Here is a 17411-nt window from a genome sequence, read left to right on the forward strand (position 1 = left end):
TTTTTAGACAGTTTCTGATTAAAATGCAAATAATTAATCACATTATTTTAAATCAATAAATAACATTAAATAAAAAATTCAACTCCCATTGGAGCCCTGGAGCCTGGCCTTGCAGCTTCATTTATTTTGATAGAGAATGAAGTAAATCCTGAATTGGAAACGAACTTTGACCTTTTCCGTCTCCCTGAACATCCTTTCTGCTTCTGAGCCTAAAAACTGGAAACGTTTTTTTGTTCCAGTTCATTGTTGCTTAAGACCTTGGCAACTCTAGAATACGCTGCGTTCTCCTTCCACCCCTTCACCGCTCACGCAAACACATGCATGCATTCTTAGCCTCACACTCCTCCCACACACACACACACACACACACACACACATCCAAATCCCACCCCAGCACACACAGGCCCATTGTGGAGCCACAAAACAGAAACAACAAGGCGCTCAAAAAACACCCAGGGGACCGGCAATTCAGCGCTCAATCAATCCAAAGCCCTGTGCGAGCAGACGCACGCTCTCAGTCTCACACACACTTAAGGCACATTTAAATGCAACAAATATGTCTTATGACAAATGAATGAAAAACACGGAGCGCTGCACTGCCCTCCAGGGACAGGCCACCAAGTGCAGATATAGGATTACCAGAATTGACGCTTTAGTCTTTCCATTGTGGAGGTGAAAATCCAATGAGGGCCTTTAAGTGGATGCACTCGCACACAGAGACCTGTTCTCTGGCCACTAATTAAATCTAAACATGCGCCGACACTGATCTGAGAGGCCATTACCGGCCGCTCATGGACCCGGAGCGCACAGGCTTCTAAAGCAGCGGCGCAGGCCCCAACGTGGCTGCTGGGTGAATCCTCTCAGATAAATGACTAACTGTAACGTTCAGAGGAGCGTCCTGCTCCTGTTCAGGTGACCGTCTGTTAGCGGCGCCACGGATTGAGCAAGGTTCCACTGAAAGGTTTCAGGATCCGTCATTCACCTGAGAGGAGCGGCAGCTGAACGCAACGCTGCAACCTTCAGTTTCACAGTGACGCCAAAACAAACGGCTCAGGAAGAACCTGCCTGAACTCCTGGAGGAAACCTCAGCAGGACGACGAGCCGTCATGCTAACAGCACAGAGGCCGCCGTCATGCTAACAGCACAGAGGCCGCCGTCATGCTAACAGCACAGAGGCCGCCGTCATGCTAACAGCACAGAGGCCGCCGTCATGCTAAGAGCACAGAGGCCGCCGTCATGCTAAGAGCACAGAGGCCGCCGTCATGCTAACAGCACAGAGGCCGCCGTCATGCTAAGAGCACAGAGGCCGCCGTCATGCTAAGAGCACAGAGGCCGCCGTCATGCTAACAGCACAGAGGCCGCCGTCATGCTAACAGCACAGAGGCCGCCGTCATGCTAACAGCACAGAGGCCGCCGTCATGCTAACAGCACAGAGGCCGCCATCATGCTAACAGAGAGGCTGCCATCATGCTAACAGCACAGAGGCCGCCGTCATGCTAACAGCACAGAGGCCGCCGTCATGCTAACAGCACAGAGGCCGCCGTCATGCTAACAGCACAGAGGCCGCCGTCATGCTAACAGAGAGGCTCCCGTCATGCTAACAGCACAGAGGCCGCCGTCATGCTAACAGCACAGAGGCAGCCGTCATGCTAACAGCACAGAGGCTGCCGTCATGCTAACAGAGAGGCTGCCGTCATGCTAACAGCACAGAGGCTGCCTTCATGCTAACAGCACAGAGGCTGCCTTCATGCTAACAGCACAGAGGCTGCCGTCATGCTAACAGACATGCTGCCATCATGCTAACAGACAGGCTGCCATCATGCTAACAGAGAGGCTGCCATCATGCTAACAGAGAGGCTGCCATCATGCTAACAGAGAGGCTGCCATCATGCTAACAGAGAGGCCGCCTTCATGCTAACAGCACAGAGGCCGCCGTCATGCTAACAGCACAGAGGCCGCCGTCATGCTAACAGCACAGAGGCCGCCGTCATGCTAACAGCACAGAGGCCGCCGTCATGCTAACAGCACAGAGGCCGCCGTCATGATAACAGCACAGAGGCCGCCTTCATGCTAACAGCACAGAGGCCGCCGTCATGCTAACAGCACGCCATCATGCTAACAGCACAGAGGCCGCCATCATGCTAACAGCACAGAGGCTGCCGTCATGCTAACAGCACAGAGGCTGCCATCATACTAACAGAGAGGCTGCCATCATACTAACAGAGAGGCTGCCATCATGCTAACAGAGAGGCTGCCGTCATGCTAACAGAGAGGCTGCCGTCATGCTAACAGAGAGGCTGCCGTCATGCTAACAGAGAGGCTGCCGTCATGCTAACAGAGAGGCTGCCATCATGCTAACAGAGAGGCTGCCGTCATGCTAACAGCACAGAGGCTGCCGTCATGCTAACAGCACAGAGGCTGCCGTCATGCTAACAGCACAGAGGCTGCCGTCATGCTAACAGAGAGGCTGCCTTCATGCTAACAGCACAGAGGCTGCCGTCATGCTAACAGAGAGGCTGCCTTCATGCTAACAGCACAGAGGCTGCCGTCATGCTAACAGCACAGAGGCTGCCGTCATGCTAACAGAGAGGCTGCCATCATGCTAACAGAGAGGCTGCCATCATGCTAACAGAGAGGCTGCCGTCATGCTAACAGAGAGGCTGCCTTCATGCTAACAGCACAGAGGCTGCCGTCATGCTAACAGCACAGAGGCTGCCGTCATGCTAACAGCACAGAGGCTGCCGTCATGCTAACAGAGAGGCTGCCGTCATGCTAACAGAGAGGCTGCCATCATGCTAACAGAGAGGCTGCCGTCATGCTAACAGAGAGGCTGCCGTCATGCTAACAGAGAGGCTGCCGTCATGCTAACAGAGAGGCTGCCGTCATGCTAACAGAGAGGCTGCCGTCATGCTAACAGAGAGGCTGCCGTCATGCTAACAGAGAGGCTGCCGTCATGCTAACAGAGAGGCTGCCGTCATGCTAACAGAGAGGCTGCCTTCATGCTAACAGAGAGGCTGCCGTCATGCTAACAGAGAGGCTGCCGTCATGCTAACAGAGAGGCTGCCGTCATGCTAACAGAGAGGCTGCCGTCATGCCAACTTCAGCGGCCGGTGAACCAAACTCTGTTCGATTCAAACACTTTAATTATAAAACTTCAAACTGTAAAAGAAAACTCAGATTATTACCTCACACTTTAAGAAAAGTTTAAATCTTAATTCCAGCTAAATTAGCGCCTGCTTACAACCTCTATAACAATTAGTTTTATTTTCATAAATGTGTCGTGTTGGAGTCAACTGAAGCACAAACATGTTCAGATTCCTAGAGCAGCTTTACTTCCCACCGGTGAACCAGGAATATAGAAATAAATTCAAAGAGAAAGAACTGAAATTAAATTTTAATATAAATTACAAATTAACTGTGGCCTGTTTCATGCGCCATCCCTTGTTTTCTGTTTGTTTGCTAAACTAGTTTTGTCTCTGGTTCCTGCAGCAGCTTAGAGAAGCTGTGGAACATTTTCAACCAGAAGTGATAAAAGGACAAAGGTGATGAGGCGGATTCCCTCGAGCGTTTCTCTGCAGGGGCTTCATACAGTTTTGGTTTCAGAAATGGTTTCCACTGAGTGATATCGTCAAACCACTAACCTCCTGCAGCTGATTAATTACCAAGTGTGAAACATAAAGGTGATAAAGAGCTTGTCGCCGTGCCGCCAGAGGAAAGCAGAGCCATTTATTTATCCAACGCGTTTCGGTATGTGGGAGTTTTTTCTGTTTCTGCCTCCTGAGCCAACAATTACAGGAACATTTTCATGTGTTTGGAATTTGAAGCAGAAAGCCCCAGAGAAGCAGGAAGAGCGAAGGCAGCACTGATGGAGATGACGCGATAAAGCTGAAGGTTTCTCCCTCCTGCAGGTCCGGACCGGCCCGAGTCAGCTCCAGGTAAAACTGGTCACCCGAGTCCTCCCCTTCATGTTCCCCTTCAGCTCACCTCCCCCATCTGGCAGCGACTGCAGCAACCAGAGACGCTGCAGCACTCTGCACCATCACACATTACATAAGACAATGGCTGCACTGTTGAGCCAAACTTTTCTATGGAATAACTTTGTTTTCCAAAGTTGTGTGTGCGCTCGGCTGCAGCAGGCCGGCTCTCAAGGTTAAGCTGCAGATGTGTTAATGCACTAAGACTGTGTGATCAGGACTTCCTGTAACGGCGTTTGGAGAAACAGCCGAGTGAATAGCAGAGGAAGAAAAGAAAGAGGCGGGATGAATGAGGAGGAAAAAGCTCATTTCTGCTGACATGGAGCGTCTGTTTGAGGGACACGCAGCCAGAGCAGCAGAGAGTGACCGAGCCACAAAGGGAGCATAATGGAGGCTGAGCGTCCGCCATGCCAGCCTCTCCGCTGGCTGGCTGCTTTATCCCAGCGCGGGCTGCCAGGCGCCGCCGCCGGCCAGCCTGTTCAGCAGAGCCGCAATAAGACAACACTAATAAACGCCAGCTGGGGGGGAAACAACAAATAGCTTACACTTTCACATTTTACAGTGAAGTAGTCAGGGCTAATTCCCCCGGTTTCCCTGTGACTCCCAACCTGTTTATCCTGTCTGCGGCTCGGCGCCGCGCGGTGCGGCGCGGGGCCGGCCGTTGGAGCGAGGCACCTGCTGCTTCCTGGTTCACGCTGCAGATCGCCAGGCGCTCAGATCAACAAACCCTGTTTCGTTTGGGACGGTGTTGACAGCGAGACATTCCCGCTTTTCATCTCCTCCTCTTATGCAACCCAGAGCCGGGCCTGCTCTCTGCAGAGCTCTCTGACAGATCGCGCTCTCTCGCCGCCGCAGAGCCCATCTGTGGGAAAGCACGCGTCTGTCTTCACGTGTCTTCACTTTGCTTATCCTGCAGCTCAGAGACGGCTCTCAGGAGTCTCCCTGGGTAAAAGTTAATGTCTCTATTAAAGAACAAGCCACGCCCACTCGGGTTCTGTTAGCAGGAAGCTAACTGGTGAGTCTGTAACTCAGTGAAATCAGAATCACTAAAGAGTCTCATGGAGTTTCAGTTTGGGTCAAATCTGGAGGAGGAAAGAAGTTCAGCAGTCTGGATCAGACTGAATTCACATTCAGAGACTAACTGGACACAAATGATGCAGAAACGCTAAAGGTCACATGAAGCACTAAAGGTCACAGAGCAGGAAGTACAGACCAGAAAGAGAGGAAACAGGAAGACATCGCCAAGTTATCTAATATCGCTCAGAGCCACCAGAACTGGACCAGAACAGGTTCATCTCAGGCTCTACCAGGAGGTCAAAGGTCATACTGAGCCCATATGGCTGGGTTAGAGAGCGACGACCTCAGGACAGAAGAGACCCAAACTAACAGCTCAAAGCACAGAGGAGGAGGGATGATGATGAGGGTTTTACCAAGTCAAACCCATCTGAAGTTTGGTCCAAAACCAAAGGTGCTGGAGTGGTCTAGTCAAAGTCCAGACCTCAACCTCACTGAAAAGCTGAGGAACTGAAGCGAGGTTTTACAGAAGAGTGGAGCAGGATTCCTCCAGGACAGAAATCCCAATGAAACCTAAAAACCTGAGGAGTTTCATTCCATCCGCTGCAGCTTCTCCTCACCGTTTGTTTTTTCCCACCTTGATTTGGTTTCTGCTCCGATTCCCCCGTCATCAGAGCAGATGTTGTTTATGGATATCAGATCTGAGCGAACTGGAAAGTCGAGCCAGAGCTGAAGGTGGGAGCGACAGACGGAGACGCTGCAGGCAGGAATCCACGGAGCGCTGCCAAACACTCTGCTCACTTATTAATCAATAAATTATTTTATCAAAGAACAACTGTCAATACGAAGTTATTAAGTTTTTATTTTCAGAAACGCGAGCAGACAGAAGAGAAACATGCAGCAGATACTTTACCAGAGTCAATGTAATGATTTTATTCACATGATTTAACATTTTTAATTTTTCTCTGGCATGCTGTGGGCTGCAGGCGCCGCAGGGCAGCTATGGAGCAAAAACCAGCTGCTACACAGTCGACTATGAGCTGCAGCTGCAGGATCACGGAGCAGCCATGACCTGCTGCAGGACCCGCCGAGGGTCGGACCGCTCCGCCGAGGGTCGGACCGCTGCGCCGCGGGTCGGACCGCTGCGCCGAGGGTCGGACCGCTCCGCTCCGCCGCGGGTCGGACCGCTGCGCCGCGGGTCGGACCGCTGCGCCGAGGGTCGGACCGCTCCGCTCCGCCGCGGGTCGGACCGCTGCGCCGCGGGTCGGACCGCTCCGCCGAGGGTCGGACCACTCCGCCGAGGGTCGGACCGCTGCGCCGCGGGTCGGACCGCTCCGCCGAGGGTCGGACCGCTCCGCTCCGCCGCGGGTCGGACCGCTCCGCCGAGGGTCGGACCACTCCGCCGAGGGTCGGACCGCTGCGCCGCGGGTCGGACCGCTCCGCCGAGGGTCGGACCGCTCCGCTCCGCCGCGGGTCGGACCGCTGCGCCGCGGGTCGGACCGCTCCGCTGCTCCCATATCTTGCTCAGAAAGTCTTTGGTTAGTTTTGTCTCGTTTCTAGTCGACTGACATATTTGCACTAGAAACTAGACAGAAACATTTGGTAAAAGTTGCAGTGAAGTCGTCTTTAAGATAAAACTTTGTATTATGTGTCATTCACTCTTTCTGCCTGATGGGTCCCTGATGGGTCTCTGATGGGTCCCAGATGGGTCCCTGATGCGTCTCTGATGGGTCCCTGATGGGTCTCTGATGGGTCCCTGATGGGTCTCTGATGGATCCCTGATGGGTCTCTGATGGATCCCTGATGGGTCCCTGATGGGTCCCAGATGGGTCTCTGATGGATCTATAATGGGTCTCTGATGGGTCCCTAATGGGTCTCTGATGGGTCCCTGATGGGTCTCTGATGGGTCCCTGATGGGTCTCTGATGGGTCCCAGATGGGTCTCTGATGGGTCCCTGACAGGTCCCAGATGGGTCTCTGATGGGTCCCAGGTGGGTCTCTGATGGGTCCCAGGTGGGTCTCTGATGGGTCTCTGATGGGTCCCTGATGGGTCTCTGATGGGTCCCTGATGGGTCCCTGATGGGTCTCTGATGGGTCCCTGATGCGTCTCTGACGGGTCCCTGATGCGTCTCTGACGGGTCCCTGATGCGTCTCTGATGGGTCCCTGACAGGTCTCTGATGGGTCCAAACCAAACCAGACATCCAACCTGCCTCGCTCAGCTCTGCTGTCCAGCCTCAGTTAACCGTCTGAGGGAGGAGTTCTCCGCTCGCCTCACTTCCTGAGGTTCTGCAGCAGATAACCGGCCCAGATCCACCGTCCTGCCAGCGATTGGCCCACACGGCCTTATTTATCTAATAAGGCTTGTCTGATTGGCCCGTGGGAGACAATGGCACGTGTAAACAGCCCGGGGCTCTGGACAGTGACCGACACAGCAGTCCCTTTGTTAGTCAGGTGGCTAACTGTGTCTAACTGCTGGCAGGTTCTCATCAGCGCTGGACTCTCGCTGGAAGCCGGATCCAGGCTTCCTGAGGCGGAGCCGCCAGCACCGCTCACCTGTGCTGGTATTCGGTTTAAAGTCTGTCCTGAACTCATCCAACATGCTCAGTCAAGACAAAAACCCAGCGCTGAAAACTTTCACCAGAGCTCCAGCATGAAACGGTGAAGGAGGCAGATTCAGTTCATTCTTTGGTTTCATTGAAATCTGAAATATTTTGCTTTAGTTTTTAGTACTAATATCTTAATACACTTGGAATAAAAACTTAAGGAGATTTTTAAGCTAAAAATTCCTTAATATTGATGAAAATGTGTTAGTTATTAGTGAAATAATGAGCCACAGGAATCAGACTAACAGGTTTTTACATCCTGATGGAAAAATTACACTTTATTATTCCTGATATCTGCCTTAGGAACCAGACTGGTACTTGGTAGGACTTTGTGTTTTTACAGTGTAAGGTTGATGGTTGCTCCTCAAGAAGAAGAGAAGCCGACGCTCACCAGGCTGCACAGAGCGTGACGTCATCAGACGCTACATGTGGCTATAGCAAACAGGAAGTAAACAGGAAGTAGATGTTGTAAGCTAGCATGAAGCGCACAGCCCAGAGAATGTTTTGCTGGTTGTTGTAAGATGTAGAGAAATAAATGCAGCTCTACGAACAGCTGATCATCACAAGAGGCAAAACGTCACAACATCAGAACTCTGAACATGAACAACTCGTTTAGAAAAGCCAAAAACCGCCTCAAGCAAACATGAAAGCATTTTTATTTCAAATGTCGCCATTTCCACCAACCTTCAACACTTCAAGATGTGCAGAAAAACACTGATGGAAACACAGTGACTGAACCAGGTTCTGGTTCTGCTGGAGGTTTTCCTCTCCACTGTCGCTGCATGCTTCTCCAGGAACACTGAAAATGTTCTGCTGGGCTCTGAGATAGAAACTATCAACTCCGACTGTGAATGTTAGCTGGATAAAAACACCCAGGTGAATTAACGGTGCAGCAGAGACGGACACCTGCAGCCATGATGAGGAACAGGAATATCCAGAAGGATTCCAGAACAGATGACTAAAACTCTGAAAATGTATTTTCATCTTCTGACTCTATTTTCTGAGTCAGAATCGTATTCGATAATCTGACGTCTCATCTGGAAACTGAAATCAAACGTGTGATCCTCAGCTTCGCTCTGGATGCTCGCAGCACATTGAGCCGACTTTAACTGCAGAGTTTAAACGAAGTCACCTCAAACCGAAACTGCATGCTAGCAGGAAACTCTCACAGTTAAAGCTGCTGCGTCTGTCCTGTGATACCAACTTCAAGCAGTTTATTAAAAGGCTGTTGGCACGTGACTTGGCCCAGAGACAAACTGGGCGTTTTTCAAAACAAACTCCTCAAATAGAGCTCAGCAGACGGTGCCAAGTTCATAACACCTGTCGCTCTGATGCCAGTTAGTCACTAGCTGCTCGGCTCAGGTGATTAGGCGGCCTGCGAGCTGCCTGAGAGGAAAGGGGAACACTTCAGGCCGGGCCGGGTAAACCCCACCGACAGTTCCTGGACTCAGGCCCATGCAAATGAGGCGCTGCCACAGGCTTAACCAGGTGAAGGTTTCAGTTGTGCCCAGAGGCTGGGAGACGCGGCCGTCCGTTAGACTGGGGCGCGCCGCGCAGCACGGAAAGCACTGGGAATACTGGGAAATGGACTGGGAATACTGGGAATACATGAATGTTGCAGAAAAACTGAATCTGCTGCTTCTTTTAAAACTTAAACTGCAAAAACATTAAATCCTACCAAGTCTCTTTGTCTATGTTCTAGTGCCAATATCTTATTGCACTTCAAATAAGACAAAGCTAACTTATAAGTAACTTTTCAGCAGGATATGGTAGCTTTTTAGGTCAATAATTACTGAATATGGATGAAAAAGTTCTACTGGAAGATTATTAGAACAAGACATTTTTCATTAATCTGCCAGAGGAAATAGCATTTCTGACTTAAAACAATCTGCTTTGAATTCCTAAAGTTCCCTTTGTCTATTTTTAAGTGTAGTGAGATATTTGCACTACAGACTAAGAAAAACTACTTGTTGTGTTTTTGCAGTGCAGACAGGTCGTCACAGCGCCGACATGTTCTGTTTCCATCGATCAAAACACATCAGCCCAACTGGAAAACGACCCACTGCAGCCGTGCAAACATTTCTGAGAAGCTGGAACATACTGACCACACCAACAGCCTCGACAACCCTTCTGATGAAAATAAACCTCCATGTGGGAGCCATATTTATAAAAAACAAGGTGGAATAGAAATGCTATGATTTTCAATATAATGACGTCAAATTTTCTCCTTTGAATATAAAATGAAACCAGCAAGTTTACTGGTTAACACTGAGACGCAGAATGTGTTGTCAGCTTTCCTTTCAGAATGATCTCCAAAGGAAAATTATTGTTCTGATTGGTAGAAATATAGTAAATATATATTCACTTCCTGTGTATGAAGTGAGCAAAATAAACTCAGCAAAGAAACAAAAGAAGAAAAGCTGAGATTTTACACTAAACATGTAAGTTTGATGTGGTTCTCCTGTGAAACAGTCAGTCTGCAGTCTGGATCTTTTCAGCCCAAATCCTCCTCCTCCTGCAGCATGTTGAGGCTCTTTAGTCGCCTCAACATGCTGCAGGAGTTTGAACCTGGGAAGGTTTTAAAGTCCAATGTGGGTCTGCAGACGAGGAAATCCTGCAGTGTTGGACAGCTCACTAATAGTTTAAATGCATGGAATAAAAACAATAAATGGCTGATTATTCCCAACATAGTTGCAGCCAATAACCAAGCATGTCTGCAAATGTGTGCAGGAGAGAGAATGGATGTTTCTGCTGTGTGTGTGTGTGTGTGTGTGTGTGTGTGTGTGTGTGTGTGTGTGTGTGTGTGTGTGTGTGTGTGTGTGTGTGTGTGTGTGTGTGTGTGTGTGTGTGTGTGATGAGGGTTTAGGCATGTCGTCTGCGAGGCCGTCCAACAGGCCTCAGGGTGCCTCAGTTAAAAGAGATAATTATCTTTTATCTGCTGTGTTGTGACGGGAGATTATGGTTCAAATTTACGATTGTTAAGGAGACAATGCAACACGAGGCAGCTGAGCTCCAAGTGGCATGAGAGGAGAACTCACAGACGCTGCAGCGCTCCAGGTCCTCACTGACAAAAGGAGAATGGGAGATTTTCACCCTGAAAAATCATTATCCAAATCCCATAATCATGTTTTGATCAAATGATTTTGTGTTTTCTGGATCTTGTTTGGGATTCAGACGGATTGAAGGAGAAACGGATGGAAACATTTCAGAGACAAACGTCCAATTTGTTGCTAAATGAACATTTTGTTCTTAGCTGTGAGTTCATTCTGCAGGAGACTCACTGCAAAACAATTCATCTTACTGAGCATTTTAATACAGTTTCTGCTGCAAATCTCTTAATACACATGAATAAACCAAAAATAACTTACAAGTAACGTTTCAGCAGATATAAAACTTTGTTTTAAGTCAATAATCCCTTAATATTAAAGAAAACGACCCAAGTTTTAAGAATCATGATGTGAGCAACCAGAATTAGGATCATCTGGTCCTAAAGGGGATTTTAAGGGTTAAAGATGAAACTTTTCCAGCTCCGATGACAAAACTCAGGAATATCATCAGTAAAAAGTGGTGTGATGTTGGCTTTCTGAATTAATAAAATATCCTGCTTCTTCCAGAGGTTTTCACCAGCTTCACTGCAGCTGGATGCAGGAAGGAACGAGACTGAGTTTTAACAATGAATAAAGAAGAAAACTTACTGGCAGGACGACAGTCAGAGCAGGTCAGGAGGAGAAATGGATCCGGAGAGAAACGGTGAAATCCAGGAGCCTGAAACAACGAAGGAGCCAGAGGAACGAATCAGAGGAGACGTGGAACAGCTGCAGCAGAAAACAGAAACAAACAGACAAGAGAGGAAAAACCCGACTGAATAAACTAAACTGAATGAACTGAACATGGCAACACCATCAGAATATGAATGAACAACACATTATCATACACTGCATTTCAAAATAAAAGCCCAGAACATTCAGACTAAGATTTGGTGAAGTTAGTTAGTGTGACTCTGATCCAACGAAACCAGAGAAACTATAAAAATCCAGCAGAAATGCAATAACCATAAGATGATTTCTTTGACACAAAGCAAGAGACATGAGCATCTAAGACCAGCACACCCCAGACCTTTTCTTTTCTGCATTAATTTGACAACAATAACTGAACTATTTGGTTCTTGTTTCTGTTTAGGCAACAAAACTGAACCTAAACTGACAAAAGCTACATTTACCAAACTTAGCTGTCCTCTTTCATCTGCAGGTTGGAGGAAAGTTGATATGATGCAGAAACTCTGATTGAAAATGAAGTTGCTCTGCTAAATAAGTGCTGCATCAGCACCTGCAGAGCTGAACACCTGACCTGACAGGACCAGAGTCAGCAGCCCTGGAAACTGGAAACGGATAAACAATGAAGCAGAAAATGAAGAATATAACCTTCAGATCTGAGATGATTAGTAACGGACCTTTGGGTTTTTAGACGGCACCTTGGAGTCGCGGCTCGTGGTTTGGCCTGTGGCGACAGGAAAGTCTTTGGTTCTGGTCAGTTTGGCAGATTCCACTGGAATTTTAAAAGGGTTCATTTTCAGGTGAGAGGTGACGGAAAACATTCACAGCGTCCAGCAGCACGCTCAGAATCCCCTCAGAAAAACCCAAATGCTCCACGTCTCTGCATGAAGGAGCTGACTGAGATGTTCGACCGAACATCAAGTTCTGGGGAAAACAAATAAAGTCACAGATTTGTCCCTAGAAGCAGAAACCTCAGCCTGCACCAACCTTTCTGACCTCTGACCTCCCCAGTGAGGCAGCAGGTGAAAAGTGCAAATCGGACCCACTTAAAGTGTCACTGAGATGATCAACGGTTCCTGCACGGCTCTTCTTTTCAGATTTCTGCTTAATTGACGTCAGGAAGTTTTATGTATTTCACAGATAGAAGCAACAAAAACAAGCAGAACAAAAATATTCACTGTAAAAACTAACAAGCTTGTGTTGACTTTAAAGGGTTAAAAATCGTAGCATTCAAACAACTTCAGACAATCAGGCATAAAGTTAGGAGCTTCACTGCCCAAAGGGATGGAAATCTGTTACATAAAATTCACATTTTGAATGTTTTTGTTCTTCCATTTGTGTTTCTACTGCTCCTAAAATCAACTAAAGCGTTTAAAACAAACTCACAGACGTCTTTAGACAGTCAGTTCATGGTTTCAAACTCCTCTGGAATGTAACAAATCAGCACGCACCGCCCCGTTACCTAGCAACCCAAGAGGAGCTCCACCATGTCTTGTCAGTAGTTTTATCTTTGCTGCACAATGGCTGCTGGAAAAGACAAGTGTTTTGTTGTCGACTTGCCATTCAGAAACCACTTACTGTGTTCATGTTGGTTGTGCAGAAGGCTCCATTTCTGCTTTTCAAAGATGTGTGGTTGTATAGTTGCACATCTGTTGGCAGCCATTTTTACGTGAGAGAGTAAACATTGAGTTGGTGGGGGCGTGGCCATTTGGATTTAAAGTGATAGAGGCCCTAAAACAGCTGACCAGACTGTACTCTCATTATCTAAGAATGATTGTGTGTATAAAATGGGTAACACTTTATTTGAAGGGGGGTGAATAAGACTGACATGACACTGTCATAAACATGTCATAACACCTGTCATGAACATCAATAAGCCTTCATGAATATTTATGACTGTTGTCATAAAGCGTCATTCGGTAAATTATGACACTTTTAATACAGAGTTGACATTATTCAAAATGTCTTTATGACAACTTGACATTAACCAAGAAATCATTACTGTTTAAACTTTACCTTTAATAACATAAAGTTACCTAATTTTTAAAGTGCAATCAGTTATACTTTTATAACAAATTTATATCAGTAATGATTTCCTGGTTAATGTCAAGTTGTCATAACAAAGACATTTTGAATAATGTCAACTTTGTATTAAAAGTGTCATAATTTACCGAATGACGCTTTATGACAACAGTCATAAATATTCATGAAGGCTTATTGATGTTCATGACAGGTGTTATGACATGTTTATTACAGTGTCATGACAGTCTTATTCACCCCCTTCAAATCAAGTGTTACCGAAATCATTACTGATATAAATTTGTTATAAAAGTATTACTGATTGCACTTTAAAAATTAGGTAACTTTATGTTATTAAAGGTAAAGTTTAAACAGAAAAGAAACAAGTTTCACAACTGCTGCCTTTTCTAAAACCTTTGTGAAATGTTTAACTCATGTCAGTTTTCCCCAGGTTTTCTATCGGTTTCACTAGATTAGTGTACGTGCAGCGCTCGGTGTGAACAGACAGAATCTGGTTTGAATTGTGGGGTGGGGGAAGAATCATTAGCCCACAGCTCACAACCTGCTTCCCCACACCTGACCACACTGACACATATTGGTCCCTCAAACTAACCAATATGGCTAGAACAACAAAACATATTTTCTGTTTCAAATGAAAACAAAGCAGATCATATCTGAGGCAAGAGAGGAGGAGGTTTGACCAACTATATTTAAAAGAAGGAAAAGGTGGGGTGAAAAAGCACATCCTGCTTCCTGTGGCGTGCTCATCATTTCTCAATCTGCTGAAAAATAACCCAAATTTTAACCAGAACATTTATTTACGTTTGTTTCAAAGATGAGCTAATTTTCCGAAGTTGCTACAATCCTCCCCGACCGCGACCCCGTGCCTGACCCCACCTGGAGACGGCGGCGAAGATGGACTGTCCCCGAGAGCCGATTACGCCCTGAAATCTGTCACCATCCTCACCTGAAAGACGAGAGGCAGACGCAGGAAGAGAGGGAGACCGAGCGCTTTGGGGCGACCGAGACGAGATCAAGAGGAGATCACACGGCGCTCCGTCCTCACCTGAGCAGGAGCCGCACCTCCAGTCACCCATGGCGGCCGGAGAGGTCAACCAGAGGTCATGGGGTTCCACCACAGGGCAAAGCTCTCCTCAATCTCTTCACACACACACACACACACACACACACACACACACACACACACACACACACACACACACACACACACACACACACACACAGTGCTCCATTCTCATCTCACATGCCCCCATGACCTCACTATTAAAACACAGGAGCAAATCTCCCGATTGGTCACAGCGGCTCAGAAACAAATGATGCCGAATACCGAAGTTGTGCAGAGCGAGGAGGAGACTGCTGCTCACATTCCTACCAACACACATCCCAACATATACACATATTGAGTTTCTGGGAAGTTTTGCGGGGGGCAGGGGATCTGCTGTGAGTTATGCAGACGTTCAGGTTGCAGAGAGCAGGAACGAAACATGAACATCATGTTAGCATTAAAGGAGGGCTGCTATTTAAAATCAGGTTTCTTAGCTTCACGTCATGTAATAATTCCCTCACCAGTCACACAGGAGTGTTGCTTTGATTCTTTCATGCATGTTGGAGGATCCTTTAATCTCCATGGCAACCATTCAGACCTGCCTAAACGCTTGCTGTCACCAAGCTCCGCCCATTTCCATAAAACTCCGCCCATTTCCATAAAACTCCTCCTCTGAGCTGCAGGAGCTTCTTCTGCAGCTCATTAACATTGATTTCAATGTTAATCAAATCAACACTAACCCTAATTTCAAGTCGTCACAAATGCTCTAATATGTTTGATATTACAGCATTTCTATAACCCGTGAAGGTAACTTCAGTCTGCCAGAAAATGGCACAAAAATACACAGTACTGTCCCTTTAAGGTGTAAATGTTAGAAATCACAAGAATTTCAACAGATATAAGAATCTAGAACTTTCATAAATACATTTACAAATATGACATGAACAGAAGTGCTGATTACAATACATGTGACAGTAAGATGAGACATGAAAAGATGCAATGCATTGTTCGCACGTCTGAACCGGAAGTTGCATTGTTCGCAGGTCTGAACCGGAAGTTGCATTGTTCGCACGTCTGAACCGGAAGTGATCCGCGCCACTGAACCTCCATCTTGATGAACCAGGGCATCAACTCCAACAAAAATGCCAAAGTGCAGGAGAAAGACACGTCTAGAAAACCCGCTGCTGTTGATACTGACCGTTTGAACTGCATGTAGGACCACCTAGCTTCTAGACAAAAGCTACATTAGCTAAGCTATTGTTGCTAGGTCTGCTGTAAGTGCAACAGTAAATATCACTAATATTCATCTTACCCATCGCTTCTTTTTCAAAATTATTACCATGTCGATGCTGGATGCAGGCCGAGCAAGTGGTTACCGTGTAGAGGTTTAGCTTAGCGTATCTAAGCTAACCTCAGCAGAGATGTACCAAATCATGAACAAATGGTTCCAACACACATGCAGGTAAACACTCACAAAATGGTAGATATGAAATATAGATTTTACCGGAATAAAAGCGATCGGAGCAGATTCTTGATGTTTTCCAGAGCTAATCATGACGGTTGATGGTTCCGAGCCAAATTCACCGAGTCGCTCAAATGAGTAAAAACTGCGCTTTCCGTTCGTCCAGCATGAGATAACCATCGCAATCTTTATGAAAAAAATTAAAATGACATAAATATTCCCCAACAGTTTGTTCACCGCGTCTAACGCCATTATGCCTTCCAAGATGGCCGTCAGCTACAAAGTTCCCGGTAGTGTGACGTCAACTAAGAAGTACGTTATGGCATGCCGTTATGAAATATTATTTGAAGCGAGACCATGTGATGCAATTCAATATAAACTGACAAGAGATCCAATATGATGGAATGTGAAGAAAAATATCAGAATATGTAACACAACAGGAAACAACATGATAAAATATGAGGTAATATGATAAAACAGAATAAATGTGTGAAATTCACCCTGAATCTACAGTGAGGTCAAATCCACCTGCAGCAGAAGAACCTGAACGTCCCGACAAGAAAGAAGACCTGAGGTGTTTCATCCTTCAGCTGATCTTCTGTTTGCCATGTTTTCAGCCAATAATCACCTTAAAACTTAATTCCTGTTTTACATTTAAGAATCAGTTTTATCTCTGGGATTATTACAGATTCAGTTAAGAACTGTGAACAAGCTGTCTGTCTGAGACAAACTGCTGGAAACAAAGAGTCTGAGGTTGTCGTTTATCTGTCAACTCGGCGTTTTGCCTCTCTTTGCCGCTGTTTTATGTCTGAATAAATCAAAGGTCAAAGTTTCTGCCTTTCTAAAGTATTCACACCTCTTGAACTTTTCCTTCTTCTTCAAGCTGTTTGTTCTCTAATCTAACCAACTTCTGAGATTTTGACCAGATTTTATCCAGGGGTGTCAGAGTAAACGGCGCTCTTAGCAGGTTTTCAATTATAATTTTCACATTTTTCATTTTTAAAGTGCTTTTTATATAAAACAGTAGGATTACAGTATAAAACCAACAATATGATGGTCAGATGAGATCCTAACAATAAAAATAGATTAAAATACAGAAAAATAAATTATTTATAAATGCATCAGTTTTTAAAACACCAAACTGGAGGTTTAATATTTAAAATCTGAGCCTCACTCTTCAGTGAAAACTGTTTAGTTACATGTTTTCCTGTAGAATCTCATATAACCTGAAAAATAAAGACTGCTGTGAAAGAAGTAATTCAGAGTTTTGTGATGTTTGCAAAAGGTTAAAGGAAAAAGGAACAAAAAACAGAAGAACTGATTCCATCATTTTTAAATATTTAACTGTCATCTTGGTTCATAATGGGATAAAGAGTCATTTTTTAATCATTCCACCATTAAAGTTTTTATTGGTCCTGATTGCTTGTTTTCCAGAGCGAAGCGTCATGAACGCTGGCTCACAGTGAGGCCGGGGACTGACCTGCACCTAGCAGAGAGAAA

Source organism: Poecilia mexicana, unplaced genomic scaffold, assembly GCF_051168715.1.
Source record: "Poecilia mexicana isolate PSO_F unplaced genomic scaffold, ASM5116871v1 scaffold_23, whole genome shotgun sequence".
Classification (NCBI taxonomy): Eukaryota; Metazoa; Chordata; class Actinopteri; order Cyprinodontiformes; family Poeciliidae; genus Poecilia; species Poecilia mexicana.